Here is a 17,114-nt window from a genome sequence, read left to right as displayed (position 1 = left end):
CAGATGGTGAGTGCGTCGTCCTGCGTGGACAATGAATTCGTAGTTCCAGTGGAACCTGATGGACAGTAAGTTCACCAATGCCCTAGCGTGCTGCGAAACCTGATGGATTTCTGACGTTCCCCTTGAACCGGGTACACTGTACAGAGTTAGCTTCTGAACCACACACACAGTAAGTACAACGCGTATCTCTACCCAACTGAAGCTATTACTGTGCACTTCTCAAATAACAGTGGATAGCCATACTCTACCTATGTCACAGAGCTGACCCACTTACAAATAAAGTCGTATTGTCGTATTCGTGTACGTATAATCTCGTAGTTTATTATGTATGTACGTATGGTATCACATTTTGTGACTTCTACCCATGTCAAGGAAACCTATTATGGGAGACGTTATATATCTGAGGCTACTGGAATACTGATCTACCTGTACTAGCAAGGTGGAGACCTAGTACTACCTGTGCTAGCTAATGTGAACGAAGATGACTGCTCAACAGCAAAGTTGTAGCTAGAAGCTTTAGCACGAATATTTAGGACGTTTTAATGCACACTGACATTAAACGTGGACCCAGTTTACGAATGGGTCAAATATTCTGACATAAATAGAGAAATACTTTGTTGCAAAACCACGCTATTTCAGGTGAGGTATCGTATGACACTGATGGTAGTATAAAGCCGCGATGTTGTATCAGTTCTGTAAATGAGCACGTTATAACTTAATAAAGTATAATTCCTCCATCAGTTCTGGGCTCATCCAACATCACGTTGTTCGCCTCACGATGCAGCAAGAACATAGCTTTTCACGTTTTTCTCCGTTCACCACTGGGCCATGGATCCCAGGAGCACCAGTACATTCCATGTTGCTGATTACGCCGCAACCCCGTGACAGCAGCGAACTTATTGTCCATCATTCCATAGGGAGACGCTGTACTGAGGCCATTCTCACAAAGTAGTTGATTCACAATGCATAAATAAGCACCAGTTTGCACTTTGACTTAACCTAAGACATATGAGACCACAAACCAACGTATAAGGAACGCCAGACTCAATACCAGGATACAGCTAATTTTTCAAGATTTTGCTGATAAATTTTCTCTGGGCTGCAAATATTTTGCACCTAAAAGCATTGGACCATGGATGCAGGAAGCACCAGTACATTCCATGCTGCTGGTTGCGCTATCTTTGGGCTGAGCCTCGCCATATCTGCTGGCGTCGGGGTATTTAACGCCATCAAGGACAGGATCAACGCCGACACGGAGGAAGTATTTCTGGGCGGACGTAAAAAGTCGGTTATCCCAGTTGCCATTTCTTTGCTCGCCAGTTTCCACTCCACAATCTCCATCATTGGTGTACCGGCAGAGACAAATTTCAAGAACACAATGTATCTATTCCTCAAACTTTCGAGCCCGTTTGTTGCCCTCGGTTGCAACTACATCTTCATACCGACCTTCTACAGTTTGAAAATAACCAGTTCTTTCGAGGTAGGTATATTTTGGACATTTTTCTCGTCGCCTTAAAAAGCGGCATTTAAAGGACCGTAGTAGGTTACCGTGGATTTTTGTGAGTAAAGTAATTTCGATACGATCTTCAATGACGCTGTATTTCTGCACTGGGATGGAAAAGATGAAAACACATACATGTACATGTAAACCAGGCTATTAATGAAGTAAATGTCCAGAATATCTGGCTCTCTGCTTCATGGTTGTCTCTAAAACCACTAAAACCCTGGGCTAGGGGAAGTATATTCATCGTGTTGAATTAGATCGCCTCATCGGATATATGAACAGTTTCAGTCAAATCGAAGCTGATATAGATATATCATTATCAACAACTGACATTCTAGCATGGTACAGGAGTTGAATACTGATTTCTTTCAGTCTAGCCTCTAAAAAATACCCTGTGCGTTTCTAGTATCAATGAAAACTGTCGATTGCTTCTCTTTGCATGATTGCGTCCTGTATTTGTACTTTATATACTCTCTTAATTCTTCGATAGTTTGTGTTAATCTTCGTTCTGGGTATTAACCTTGCCCTTATTGACCGGGAACGTCCATCTTGGTTGACGGCTAATATGCAGGACCGATTTCCACCGCTGTTTTATCTAGTGCTGCTTCACTGTGACGCCTTACCGAAGGCAAGTAAGCGGCCCGCCCGAGCCATACTGATACCGTATACTTGTACGGGTCAATCAGTCGTTGCAGTATCCCCTTCGTGCTGAACGCCAAGCGAGGACGTTACAACTTCCTCTTTAAAAGCCTCAGGTGTGACTCCACCTAGGATACAGATTATACTTTTCTATTTAGAGCCTCGTATACAATACTAAAAGCATCGACGACAGCTTCACAGATAAAACGAATTCCACAGAAATACATGTACTAGACGTACGCATTAAGACTGGCTGTTGACATTAAACTTTACTTATTCATTCTGAGTAGTACTTAATGTATACTGTTTTATTCATGCTATTTGTGACGTAGAAGAAATCACAACAAAGTCTTTTTTTTCTAATTTTACAGGTATGCCAATAAGTAATGAACTTAATTACCTTTTCTTGATAGGTTTGTCTTCGACCTGCAGATGGTCGTGCGGTTTCCCCCTGGCTCTGCCCAGTTTCCTTCCACCATAATGCTGGCCGCCGTCGTATAAGTGAAATATTCTTGAGTACGGCGAAAACACCAATCAAATAAATAAATAAATAAATAAATAAATTTTTCTTGATTATATCTCAATATTATCAGTAGTCGTCATTGGAATTAGTAAATTTAGCATTTATTCTCAATCTGTTTTAATAGAAACGTTTATCTGAGGCGACAGGATTTAAGTTTTGTTACCGACAGCGTAGCTGTATCAAGATCTGGCTATATGTGTTCAGACTGCTACATTTGGGCTCGGTTGATACCGGTTGATACGACAGCCCAAGTTCAGAAAATTCAATAACGGGACACCATGGCGGATCACGCCATGTAAGGAGCTGCATGTGTTAAGGGTCGTGTACCCAGCACTAGAAACACTCACCCAAATCAGCAACAGCACTTGTAATATGGTCTCAAATCATGTGAAAGACGGCCAGTTGGCATTAAAAATGTGTTCAATATTCTACATTTCATGTAAATTGAATAACGATTTACATTTTTATTGACGTGATCACTCTTATTCTCTTTTAATTTATTTGAGCCGATTTACAGCTGACCTTTAAAATGACAATATTTTTCCATGTTTTAATGGATTTTGTTGTTTACAAATTTACAACCAATTAACAGTTTTATTTACTTATCTGTCTGTTTTTTTTTTAATTGACTGATGATTGTCTTTTTAATGGATTTGAAAATTGTAACACTGTTTTTTGTCATTTGAATGATGATTGTCATTTTAATGGGTTTGAACATTGTAACTGTTTTATTGCATGTGTACATTTTACGTGAAATCTGTCTTTGTCTATATTTATACAGGCATGCACTGAGGTGTTTTCTTGCTACCAAGACGCCTCGGGGCGTTCATGTTGGGTGAACGACTAAACGTCAGTAATCATAATGTGTACTTGGATATAAGAGACCACTATCCGCTATCGATGGCATGTAGGTAATCTTAAACTAAAAGAAGTCACAAAGATTTTGCCGTCTCTATATCCAGGCCAACACAAAACCGTGACTTAGGTATATTACGGAAACCCAAACCTTGACCTTCAAGGTCAAACATTTTACGCTGAAATCAATATTATTCTAGGTAAAACACGAGAACTCGCAATAAACAGCGTGGCAGTTTCTGGCGACCTACATCTGTATTGTCAACTCTGAAAGGATTCTAATTTTAGAATGTTGAACTACAAGTACATATCTTGAAGAGACAAAAGGCATTAGGTTACTTAAAGCTGACTAAACTGAAGTAACTCGACCGTGAAGACTTACATGGTGTATAAATAAACTGTTTCGAGGACATGAAAATCAGGCGATTACACTGTTGCTCCTGGATCTTATATGTGAAGTTCTTTCAGTCATTTATGGGGGCGTTCGATGCTCAGTTGGTAAGCGCGCCAACGCAGCGCAGTGACCCAGAAGCCTCACACCAATGCGGTTGCTATGAGTTTAAGACCATGCTGGCTTCCTCTCCGGCCGGACGTGGGAAGGTCTCTCAACAACCTGCGGTCGTGGGTTTCCCCTGGGTTCTGCCCGGTTTCCACCCACCATAATACCGGCCGCCGTCGTATAAGTGTAATATTCTCGAGTACGGCGTAAAACACCAAACAAATAAATAAATAAATAAATCATTTATTCCTATCATACATACAGAGCCCTCCAAATGTAAACATGTTTTAGTAATTTTTGTCTTTATTAATATGACACTAGGGGTGTTGGAGGCAAATGAAAAGTGTGTGTTTGTTAAAGGTGTGGGGTATGTGGTGTGGGGTGTGGGATGGGGGTGGGGGTTGGAGAAGGTCACTGTCTTAACCATGGCGGACCAGGGGCCGCAAGGGACCAGAACCACTTTGGCACAAAGCCTGATTTTGATATGGGTTTTTATTTATAAACAAAATATCAGAATAACCTCTGAGGATGTAGGTGACGAATACAATCCTTTTGTTGCAGTAGTTTTGTGAAACCGGCTTTAGTTCAGGAGCTTATGTGAATGGCATTCTATCCTGCCAATTTGTTATACAATCTATTATACAGTTTGTTATACAATTTGTTATACAGTTTGTTCCAAAATCTTTGAATGTTCTTAAAACATTTCGGAGATTTTTCATCCCAGTGGTGAGAGACGGCTTTAACACCACAGGGAATTTGAAAGTGGTTGCTTCAATTCAGAACTTTAATAATTTATTATACCCTGTCATTTTGTTAAACGCTAAAAATGCCTGCAGGTGGTTGATGAATGGTATTTTCACAGACAGTGTGGCCTCTTGTTCGCAGAGCGTGGGAAAACAGGAGATCTCTTTTTACTGGGTATATTAGACTGGAATAAAATTGATCTCAGGCTATGCTAAATTTCGAATATCTTTAGAACAGATTAAGCTATTGGTCAAAATGCATAAAAACGAATCACTGTTTCAAATCGAGCAGACAGGAGTTAGTTATTCGCCCAGACGATCGAGTAATGATCATGTGGTTCTTTTGTTTAGTTTATTTTAGCTTATTATTAACGTCATTCTGAACAATAATTTACTTCTACCATGCCTGTCAGTTTTATGAGTGGATAAAACCTACGGCTTTTGGCGAGTTACTGATGGAGTTTCCCATGTTTGACGTTTACGGATATTGGTATCATATCTGTTGGTAGCGTGTGGTCTTCATACTTCTTAACAGGAACCAAAAGCATCCTCGACGGCTTGTGGCCACAAAGGCCACGAGTGAGTGCAGGGCAATCACAAAAAGCGTATCTAGGGTTGGGGTTGAACTCGTACCTTGTGTGCGACAGAGACTGAAAGATACACGACCATGGTCCACTCTCAGCTGTTCGTTCAAAGTGCCAGCCGTATGACAGCAGCCACGTTTTATATTATAAAATCTTAGATTTGACGACTTCATCTCTAATTTAATATGTATGAACAAGCACGCAAAAAATATAAACTTTTAATATCAATATTTTATTACCTTAATAAGTTATTTTAGCCCCTATTTCTTATGTTAAAACAGCCGTTGTACATGGCGGTGGTGTTGTACGCCACTTCTCTGGTTCTCAGCGCAGGTGGGTGCTAACATGCCTGTTTGTATGTGGTGAGGTAACTATAAGCACTATCAACGTTGACTGGTTGACGTTTGCGGCACAGAAAATGAATTAAAGCTGCTAGCTTCTAGAAGGAGAGATGTTTTTTCTCGGGGCCTCCATGGCTCAGCTGGTTAGCTCGATAGCGCAGCGCAATGACCCAGGAGTCTCTCAACAATGCGGTCGCTGTGAGTTCAAGTTCAGCTCATGCTGGCTTCCTCTGCGGTCGTACGTGGGAAGGTCTGTCAGAAACCTGCGGATGATCGTGGGTTTCCCCCTGGCCGTGCCCGGTTTCCACCCACTATAATGCTGGCCGCCGTCGTATAAGTGAAATATTAGTACGGCGTAAAACACCAATCAAATAAATAAATGATTTCGCGCTTGTGTCCAGATCCGATGTATATTGTATACATTTACATGTATTCACCAGTTAACAAAATATTGCTCGAGTTTTACATTGTAAGGTTGATACTTAAAGATAAAACAATGAATTCAGTTCATTAGTCCATTATTTGGAATGGTGGTGTTTGTTTGTATTTTTTTTCTCTCATTGACTGGTTTACCGTTGTGGCCTATTATAATTATTGTAGGGGTCGTATGTATCTTCCACACCACAATAGTAAGTAAGATTCTGTATATTAGGCCTGGATATTTTATCGCATTCATTCTGCATTTCAGGTTAAACAACAGCGAAATAAATAAATCATTTTGTGTTCTGTGTCTAAAGATGAAATGACGTTTTGGTGTGCAGAAAATAAGCACCTATATAAAATATCTGGATCGCAAAACGTGCAAATCGGAAAACATGTACTTGAAAGCCATTTAACACTAACGATTTACATCCTGCAGGGTCTAAATGGTTCTGAATGATTGGTTTAACAACTCAACAGTTCATGTTGTGCACAATCAAAGCTCAACTGATTAACGACAATTCATCATCTTTCCGATTTGAACACTGATTTGCTTCATTCGCCTAAATTATGCCGTACATCTTTCCAAAATCATCAAAAAAAACTGTTCATGGTTTTCCTTGGCACGAATACGCGCTAATTACTTATTTTAGAAAGTGATCTTGCGATTATTCAGCTGGAATGCCTATTTTCCTTGAAAGTTTGTATCCGAGTGTGTTGTTCTGATCTGACACCTATATCGGAATACATTGTTAAACACACGGCGGTATATTTTGCTCCAAGCAGAGCGGTATGAACCCTCTTTTACCTTCCAGGGCCAAATGAACTATTTTGTAACAAGCAGGGCGGTATGAACCATTTTCTTCCATACGGTCGGTATTAACGTACAGCGCGATATGAACTAGTTTGTTCTTTGCAGGGCGGTATGAAGGCGGTGGTGTGGACAAACTTCTTCCAAATGCTAGTGATTTTTGCCGGATTGCTGGCTGTTTTGATCCAGGGCAGTATAGAGACCGGCGAAATAACGAACGCTTGGAATATCGCCAGCGATCATGGACGAGTCAAGTTAGTTGAGTAAGAATTCTAAGCAGATGACATGATAAACAAAAGAGCCAACAAAATATCCATGTTTTAACTTTCTGGGGTCAGTGCATGAAGCATTTCCTCCGTTTTTATTTTAGTCCAAGGCCGCTTCGGTGACCTAATGGCTAAAGCGTCTGAAGTCGGGAGACCTGGGATCAAAAATGGGTTGGGTCATAGAATATGTGTCATCACTGTAGCGGACAAGGCTCCTAATAATGTCATCTTTATTTGTAAGGATTAATATTATCAAATTCTTGTTCAAGAGCTAGGTACATCTACAACAATAGCCACGTATTCTGCTACAATATGTACTCTGGAGGAACTATTTAATAAACACAAAACCTTTCTTAAAGAAAGGCGCATAAATATACCTACCCGTCATACAGAAATACCACAACTTTACTGAACTACAAAAATGCATAAAACCCCATACAAGGCTCGATTTATTGCGGGTTCAAGAAGTTGTACCACCAAACTCTTGTCAACCTTACTTACGAGAGCGTTACAAGAAGTAAAGTCATTTTGGAATAAGTATTGTTGTGCCATAACAAAAATTCAGGTGTCAACTGCATGCGGATTCTTAACAGCTCCAAACGTCTTACAGAAGAACTTGATGCTCATATGCATATACGGTACAAAGACGTATCTACATGGGATTTCTCTACTCTCTGTACTACAATTCCTCACACAGATCTTATTGTCTCGGTATTTACTAAAACAGGAGACCGTTACATGAACGTCAGAAGCAATAAGGCTTTCTTTAGTTCTACTATTTACAAAGGTTACCACTCATGGGATGTTACATTATTTATTGAATTGCTTGCATTTCTCATTAATAACATCTATGTGAAATTCGGGGATACCTTTTACCAACAGTACATAGGTATTCCAGTGGGTACCAATTGTGCGCCTCTTGTGGCAGACCTACACCTGTTTTCATATGAATACGACTATATGCAGAAATTAATTAAAAGTAATATCTTTAAAGCTCGATCCTTTTCATTTACCAAGCGGTATACTGATGATCTACTGGCGTTAAATAACCCCCATATTGCTGAAGCGGTGAAGGAAATCTATTCGCCTTCATTAGATTTAAAGGAGACAACAGATAGTTCTGATAGAAGATCTTATTTGGATATATATCTGTACAAAGACGAACAAGGTCTCCTTTGCCGCCGCCTTTACGACAAAAGGGATAATTCCAATTTTGATGTTGTAAATTATTCTTATTTGGATAGCAATATACCAAAGGGTCCTGCATATGGCGTATACATATTTCACCTTGTAGCATTTGTCAGATCTTGCGTAAATTGTGATGACTAATCTTCGTCACAAGTTGTTAGTTCAAAAACTAGTTTGTCATGGATACTCCATCAAACGTCTTCAAAAAAGTTTCTCAAATTTTATAATGAGTATAACACTCTCTTTGTATGGATCTCTGGCAAGATTCAGACCAGCATGTCATGTGTAACATCATAGATTGCGCCTTTTGCAGTATGAGATCCTTACTTATTAATGGGAAAGACTTAATCGACCGTTACTTTTGAATCACAATCTGTTCGGTTAAGGTCAGTAACGCTCGTCATCTAATACCGCTGTAACTGTATCTAATACCGCTTAACCTGGGGCTAGGGGCCGTAACGGCAGTCATGCTCACTACATCTGCATGATGCCTTTATGAACCGTTGCAGTCAAAGCGCGACTGACATACCTTGTTTAATTATTCACTCATTCATGGACTACGAATTTCAACTTTGATATGGAATTCATGCCGCGAGTATCAACTGTCTGCATCACTGAAAACTGATGACCGAATGGTATATGAATGTCGGACATGAGGCTTATTTTTACATACCAAAGACTTTAAAATGATATTTGTTGTTGCCTCGCTTTGCACTCTGTACACAGGGGTTAGAACAAAGAAGTAGATCTGGTTGGGCCGGTGTAGAAGTAATGTGACAGGATGAGGTGTCATGTTTGGTGTTTGCGGGCAAGTTGCTGTGGCGGCCAAAGGAGTGTGTGTGTGAGTGCTTGGGGTTTAACGTCGTGCTCAACAATTTTTCAGTCATATAACGACGAATGAATCCTTAGGGTGTATGTAATGTACCTCCTTGTTGCAGGGCGGATTTCCACCGCTCTTTGATCTAGTGCTGCTTCACTGAGACGACTTACTGAAGGTAAGTGAGCTGCCCCGCCCGAGCCATTATACTGATACGGGTCAACCAGTCGTTGCACTATCCCCTTCATGCAGAACGCCAAGGGAGGAAGTAACAATTTCATCTTTTAAAGCCTTAGGTGTGACTCGAACCAGGATTGATTCTGGATCTACCGCTCCCGAAGCGGACGCGCTACCAACTATGCTATCTGGGCCGGTCCCTGCCCAAAGATGATACACACCTAATGACGCCTGGTCGTTATATCACTCGACGTAAATCTCCAAGATTACATAAGGTAAATACATACACAAGCACACACACACTAACATACACACGCACACACACGCATGTACACGCATAAGCGCGCACACACACGAGAACGCATATGCGCACACACATTCACACGCACACACACTCGCGCACACACACACGCGCACACATGTGCATAAATACATGTATTGACTTCATCGTTGTTGGGGATTTTGTTGATAGTAAGAGTTTGGCGGCGTTCCTATGTCTGTTTACGTTGTCGAGTGTTCGTTGTATGCGACTTATCTACCAAAACTCTATACGTCAGACGCTCGTCAGTACTTTCTGAATGGTGGGAAACCTTTGATTCCTTCCACCAATAAAGCTGACCTCCGTGGACATAAAGTATTCGGAAGTATGGTGCTCAAACAATTGCGTAATAATACAATTATATAAGTTTATTAATAAAAGTTGTGCCCTATATATAATGGTTCAAATTGTATTCGTATTATGGTGGAGGAAACCGAAATGCCCGAATTAATGCGACGGCGAGGTGCAAATAACCACGTACAGGCGGTTAGTCTACGAGTTAACGTAGATTCGCCGGGTTTCCATCGCACAAACATCTCACTGGCGGCCATCTGAAGTAATCGCGCATGGCATCGAAATAAAAAAGATGTCTAGTCTATCAACAGGTGATACAAAATGCAATATTAATCTTTCTTCCTGTCTCGCCTCACGACGAAAGCAGAGTGTACGCCACTTAACAGAATGTACCACTATGCACGGTGTACCACTAAACAGAATGTACGTCTCACTGCAAAGGCTCATTTATTTCATCACATACACTTACTGTCGCGTGTTTTTCTTAAACTAATCCACCAACAACGACGTCAAAGAAAGAACGAGATTGCCGTGTGTTGAGATTAAAACATATCGAACAATTCGGTATGTAAATTGGCCAACGATGACGTGACAAATCCCTTCCACAGGAACTGTCTTTGACATATATCCAATACCTACATTTTTCAAATTTTCAAAATGTCTTATATTTAAGTGTGCACTTATGTACAAGTAGCTGTGACGTGACGGGAGATAAAGAAATCTTCCTGTCGAAAACAAACTTCTTGTGCTTAGCATTATGGATTAGAAAAAGTATTCTAACTGCATTTTCCTTGTAATACAAACGTTCAACATATCACTGTGTTTTGGTTGTGATTTTACATGTCACTGATTAAAGGTAATTTTTGTGGAGAGTACGGAGAATTTGTACATATAGACTATAGAATCAGCTCGCTTAATGGTCACCAGATGAAATGACAACCAGTAATAAAGCAGAGTTGGCAAACAAACAGTAAGATAATTGTAAGTTCCTTTCATGGAAGGGGACTTGATTTACTATCTTCCAGGGCCTACTGGTTAAATGCTCTCGGCCAAATGCTCAGCCTCCTCTTCTACGTCCTCACTGGTGTCGTCATGTTTGCGTACTATATCGGAGACCCGCTGGTGTCTGGCAGGATTACCGCCCCTAATCAGGTACTCTAATTGGCGTTCTATTTTATTACATGTCAAGGTTTAGTGCCGTTGAGTATTACCTAAGTCTGCAGGCCCAAAACCCAATTTTGCCCAAAATTTAAGACATTGTTGTTAATTACGCCGAAGTAGCATGAATGTATAAATCTGGAGTCATTGTACCTCAACCACCCGAGGGGCATGTGGACGTCAGCTTGACAACAGCTACGGTAACCTTTTTGGTGTCCATTTTGCAAGCTTGTACTTCCGACAAAGATATGCTCATACCTACCGGCAGTAAACTTCTTCACCCTCCAAAGGCTTAATATCTCACACATAAGCTCGGCATGATAACGGCATGGTCGCCTAGAAACGTGGATTTTCTCAAGTTGCCACGTTCAAGGCATATTGTGACGCACATTGTCACTTAAAGCCGAAGTTAAATTTTAAGTCTTTACTCCCACTTGTCACAACAGACGTATTATTTTCTTATGTTAATTTAAAATGTCCAATCTGTTGACCTTTTCTCAACTCGCCAAATCACTGTTCCACTGAACTGATCATACTTACCTTACTGTTTTTAGACTCTACCCATATTTAGTACGGACATCCTGGGAAGGTACCACAGAGTACTGGGGCTGTTTGTTGTCTGTTTGTTTACTGGAGCACTCAGGTAAGTCTTTGTCACTTTTGTTGCCGATGGTAATGCAGAATACAGTTTAAGCATTACTGACGGTGCCAGACACTGCCAGTCAGTTGGTTCCAGTTTTAAGATTGATACTCCACCCATTTTGACATGCATGCGAAGTCTTATCAAAATGGTCAGTCAAAACAATAACGTCATGTTGATGGCTACCTCGACTTGACAGTCATAACGATATTGCTGCAATACTGTAGAAGTCAAGTTAAGTCCTAATCATTCGTGCATCCGTATATTCGATCTAGCATCAGAAACGCTATGTTGATGACTGGGCTTCCATGTTGCTGGTGAAAACCTAACAGTCTGATTACAGAACCATCGCAGGTGTACGCTAGATAGTACGTACACGAGTTGCCTCCCCTCTGGCTTTTCTCGCACATTTCTCTCATTGTATCAGCACGATATTGTCTGGACTCAACGCTATGGCCGCTGTGACACTCCAGGACATTGTCAGACCCCATATTGCTCCCCAAAATGGGCGAGACCGCCGCCATATGGGTTGCCAGAGGATTGGGTAAGTTATCATTTTCATACTTCAGAGTTATTGCTGTGACTGCGCTGCCGTTCACAGGTATGTTGCTTAATTGGATGTGAATGGTTGGGTATAGAATTACTTTTATACCCTTTGGGATTTACGTTTCCTATTCAGTCAAACAATATATACGACGGTATGGGTGGGCATTTATACTCTTCGCAGCTGTGCGGTAGTATCACGTGACATGTCACAAAATTACTTTTTATGTTATGCAAAACAGATGACACGTTGCCTTCAACGACTTGTGCAATTAAAGGAGGTCACTATATACAAACACTTTCTAAAAGTTTCTTGTAATAACTAGCTCGAACAAAACCCAAATGTAGTATTTTATATTAGAGTTATTTATAACAATTAATTCGTTTTGATGACGCCTATTCGGAGCTTACGGGTATGCATTTGGTATTTGCCCGGTGTAATCGATATGTGACGTTTACCACACGTATTTTATATACATGTAGATTTTACACGCAGTTTATTACATTACAGTGGTTCATTCGTGCCATCCAATTTAATCTGAATTTTGGGCTGATTTCTATATATACTTGCTAGTAAAGTGGCTGTTTGTCAGTAAAGATAGATAATCGGTTTACACATAAAATAACTTTTTAGCGAAGAAAATTCTTGTGCACACAGAAAATCAGTTATTACGAGGAAATTATAGTTTTATATAGGAAATCATATTTTGCAGGGAAATGACTTATTTTCAGAGAAACTTTTTTTTCATAGCAAAAACATGTCCAGCAAGGTGGAAACATTTTCACCGCGGTGGGAAAATTTTGCTATGAAAAAATACTTATAATAAATAATATCTAATGAATAGTTATAAATATTGTTTGCGTTAAAATGTATTGTGCAATCCGGATAATAAATTATTGTATCACCGATGATCCTACATGTAGCCAAGTCACCAGATGTGCCATTTTTGCCCAGTCAATGGATACTGACAAACAGGCTCATATCTGTAGTCTCAAAGCACCAGAAGGAAATTACAGCAAAATTGAAATAGTCAGTTCTAATTTGTGTGAATTATTTATGATAGCAGTCTTCACTGGAGGTCCAAAGTTAACCATTTGTCTACGGACCTTTTTCATGCTTATTTCGTTTTTTGTTTTGTACTATAGTCATTCTTTGTTTTCAATTCCAATTTCATTTCCAGCCATGGGGTTTGGTATCATAAGTCTTGCACTCACCGATGTGGCATCCTTGTCAGGCGACGTGCTTCAAGTAAGTGGGAAATCTTTATATAAATTTGGTTTTCGCAGGCCCTTGTTAACAAAGACAACCAATAAAGGTGAAGGCATATCAAAGAGAGCAGTCTGCCTTAGTATTGGAGAGTGAAGAATGTTGTTTTCACATATATCTCATTACTCTAAAACCAAAGATGTATTCTGTTTATTGCAATATGGCTAAAACTTCAGAGGCGTCATTTATTTATAAAACCGGTACGTGGCTTCGTATAGACTTTTTGAAATCTAAGTTCTTCATTCATTACTTCATCCTCTTTTGCAGACTGTCTTGACATTTTTTGGTGTCGTCGGCGGTCCTGTTCTGGGAATCTTTACGTTAGGCATCCGTGCGCAAATACCTACGTGAGTATACATTGATCATCTTCTGTGTACACGGTCGTCGTAGCATTGGTCACGAGGGGAAGCATATCCGTCGTGCTGAGTTAGATCGCCACGATCGATGCCGTCAACGCGCAACTGAGATACATGCCTTGATTATCCACAACTTACGAACCAGCATAGTACTCCGATTTGGATATTGATTTTATACATTCTCCAAGAGCATTCCTTGTATCTTTTTAGCATCATTGAAAACTGCTGACTACTTCTCTTTCCATGATTCCGTCCTTAGTTCGTATTTTAATATACCTGTACTTTCTTAGTTCTGTGGTGGTTTTTGTTGAACTTTGTTTTGGGAATACGCCTTATAGACCATATTTCCAAATATTGACCTGGAGCGTCCATTTCTGTTGAAGGTTGGGGTACAGATGTCTGTTTTAACTCCTGGTTACATTATGATTTAATAGACTATAAGCCTTCTTTCCTCCGGGTGGGGTGTCGGGTCTGGTGTCTTCTGCATGATACCTTAGTAGCGGCAGCACTTTGGCGTCATGGATTCGCCAAACACAGAAGTTGTGTACACATTCACGGTACCCCCCCCCCTCCCCCCCCTGTGGAGCCTCGAATAATGAGGTCAAATTTTTCAGTATATGTTCTGCGAGAAGAGAAGCTCGGCTAGATGATAAGATGTACATAAGAGACCCACACAGTGCTTAAAATCTACGAAAAAGGACACATAGGCCCACTGTCCAATGCCCGGGTGATGGGGAACCTGAATCCCCTGGGTCCTTGTGTGAATATATGTCCCTGCCCAGGAGAGCTGTCGAATGCACAGTCAGCCTATTCCGGTACCTGCATAACAACCCGCTTAAATGAAAGCAGCTTTAGCTGGAAAAGCCTACAATGCAATAGTATTTGTATAATAAATAGTTTTTTTCTATCTCTTCGCGGGTCGGAGAATCGTGCATGAAACCAGCACATATAAAATACTTCAACAATATATCAAAATATAACCATCTTTTCACTCGCGACCGTCAATCAAATTATGAGTTAAGAAGACAATTACAAAATCTTAAAAAAAACTTTTCGTGAAAAGTTTTGTAACCTTTCTGTTTTTAAATTCAAATTTGATAAATCTGTCCTGAGCCGCTGTGGCCGAGGTGGTTAGCGTGCCAGTTTGGTCAGTTCAAGTCAAGCTCATGCTGGCTCCCTCTCCTGTTACAGGTTTTATTTATTCATTTATTTATTTATTTATTTGATTGGTGTTTTACGCAGTACTCAAGAATATTTCACTTATACGACGGCGGCCAGCATTATGGTGGGAGGAAACCGGGCAGAGCCGGGGGGAAACCCACGACCATCCGCATGTTGCTGCCAGACCATCCCACTTACGACCGGAGAGGAAGCCAGCATGAGCTGGTTACAGGTTTTAAGCAACCTGCGATTGGTCATAGGTTCCAAAGCTTCACCTTGTTTCCGCACACTATCATGCTTGCCGCTCTCGTATAAGTGATATATTCCTAAAACACCAATCAAACAAATAAACAAATAAATAAACCTGTCCTACAATATAATGCTTAAATAGTATTCCATCAATCTCTCAAACATTACTACCCATTAGCTGTTATTTTATTACTGCAACTGGTCGGGAAAAAAGTCGAAACCGAATCATTTCCACAGCTTTGCCATTATATGTGCACAAGCTCATCATCAGTCACTTTTACATCATCTTTGTAAGGCCTGAACCTAAACAACGCTAACCACCCTGTTATATCCGTAAGTCAAACATAATACATTTTAATTCTGTTACAAAAGAGTGGTTACACATTCCCCACTAAATTGAGGCAAGTCTCGTTTGTGTACACATTTGGCAGCTACTTTTCTAACAAATTAAAAATTTTTTCTCAGTTTTCTTCCATGATTTAATATAGTGACTGATACCTTCGATCGAATTTTGAACAACATATCAAAATATGGAGATGTTTTACTTCGCGACGATCGAAGTGGCAATACAATTAATCGGTGACAACGTCGAAAGTTATATTTGATGTGTGCTTATAAATTCACGCCGAACAATGTAAACCTATGACTGGTGGGCATATTATTATATCACAGCTTTTTTTTAAATCAACCCGTTTTTTCCCCCTTTTCACCAAAATACCGTCAGTCGAAAGTATGCATTCAATAGGATTCCTATTCGTAGCCCCCAAATGCATAGGTAAGGCTGTCAACTTACACGTACCAAGCACATTTTTTGTGGCATTGACGGTTTATCATAAACATTTCACGAGACTGGTGTTATTTTCGGCTTGCCAAGAAAATTAGTTTTGCATGGTCCGTCGGATATCTCATACCAATATTACCGCACTTAAAACATTGGGCCAGTGTCATGTGACCATGTGGTGAGATTTGTGGCCCGAATGGCCACATTGGATGGCCACATTCGGAATAAAGCGCTTACCGCTCAGATTTATAGCACCATTCTGTACTCTGAGAAGAAATATAAATTCACTGACTCATATCGTCAATGTAACTAAACAACTTGTGAAACTATAGAGGTCTTTTCATCCGCGACGATCGGTTGGAATGCAAACAAGGGAGGTAAATCACCGAACTCGTATATCTTGTGTTTCATTTATGTTTACATTCACGCCGAACTATGCATAACTGTGGCTCGTCGGCACCATATTTCTGGCCACTATATGTGCACAAAATCACCTGCACTGGTATCTACATGTCTGCGTTTTACCTCAACTATAATAGGCTACGTACGTTACATACTTTGACGTAGCTTGGAACCGCCCTCACCACAGTGAAGCGAATGTCATTTGCTGACCTGCCTGATGAAATATACTGACTACTTATTTTAAAATCAACCTGTATTTTTCTCCTTTAACATCAGAATGCTGTCAGAGGAAAGTATCCATTCAAAGGCGTTCTCGTTCGTAGCCCCAACATGCATAGACAGGGCTGTCAGCTAACTCGCACCGAAATAAAAATCTAGCAGCACATTTTCTTTGTGGCATTCACGGTTTATGATAAAAATTTCACGTGGCTGATGTTGTTTTCAGCTCGCCAAGGATATGACTTTTGCGTGGTCCTTTGGATATCTCATACCAACATTATCGCACTTAAAACATGTGGCCAAAGCATGCTTCACCAAAATGAGGCGGTGAAATTTGTGGCCCGAGTGGCCACACTGG

Source organism: Liolophura sinensis, chromosome 13, assembly GCF_032854445.1.
Source record: "Liolophura sinensis isolate JHLJ2023 chromosome 13, CUHK_Ljap_v2, whole genome shotgun sequence".
NCBI lineage: Eukaryota > Metazoa > Mollusca > Polyplacophora > Chitonida > Chitonidae > Liolophura > Liolophura sinensis.
This window is presented reverse-complemented; position numbering follows the sequence as displayed.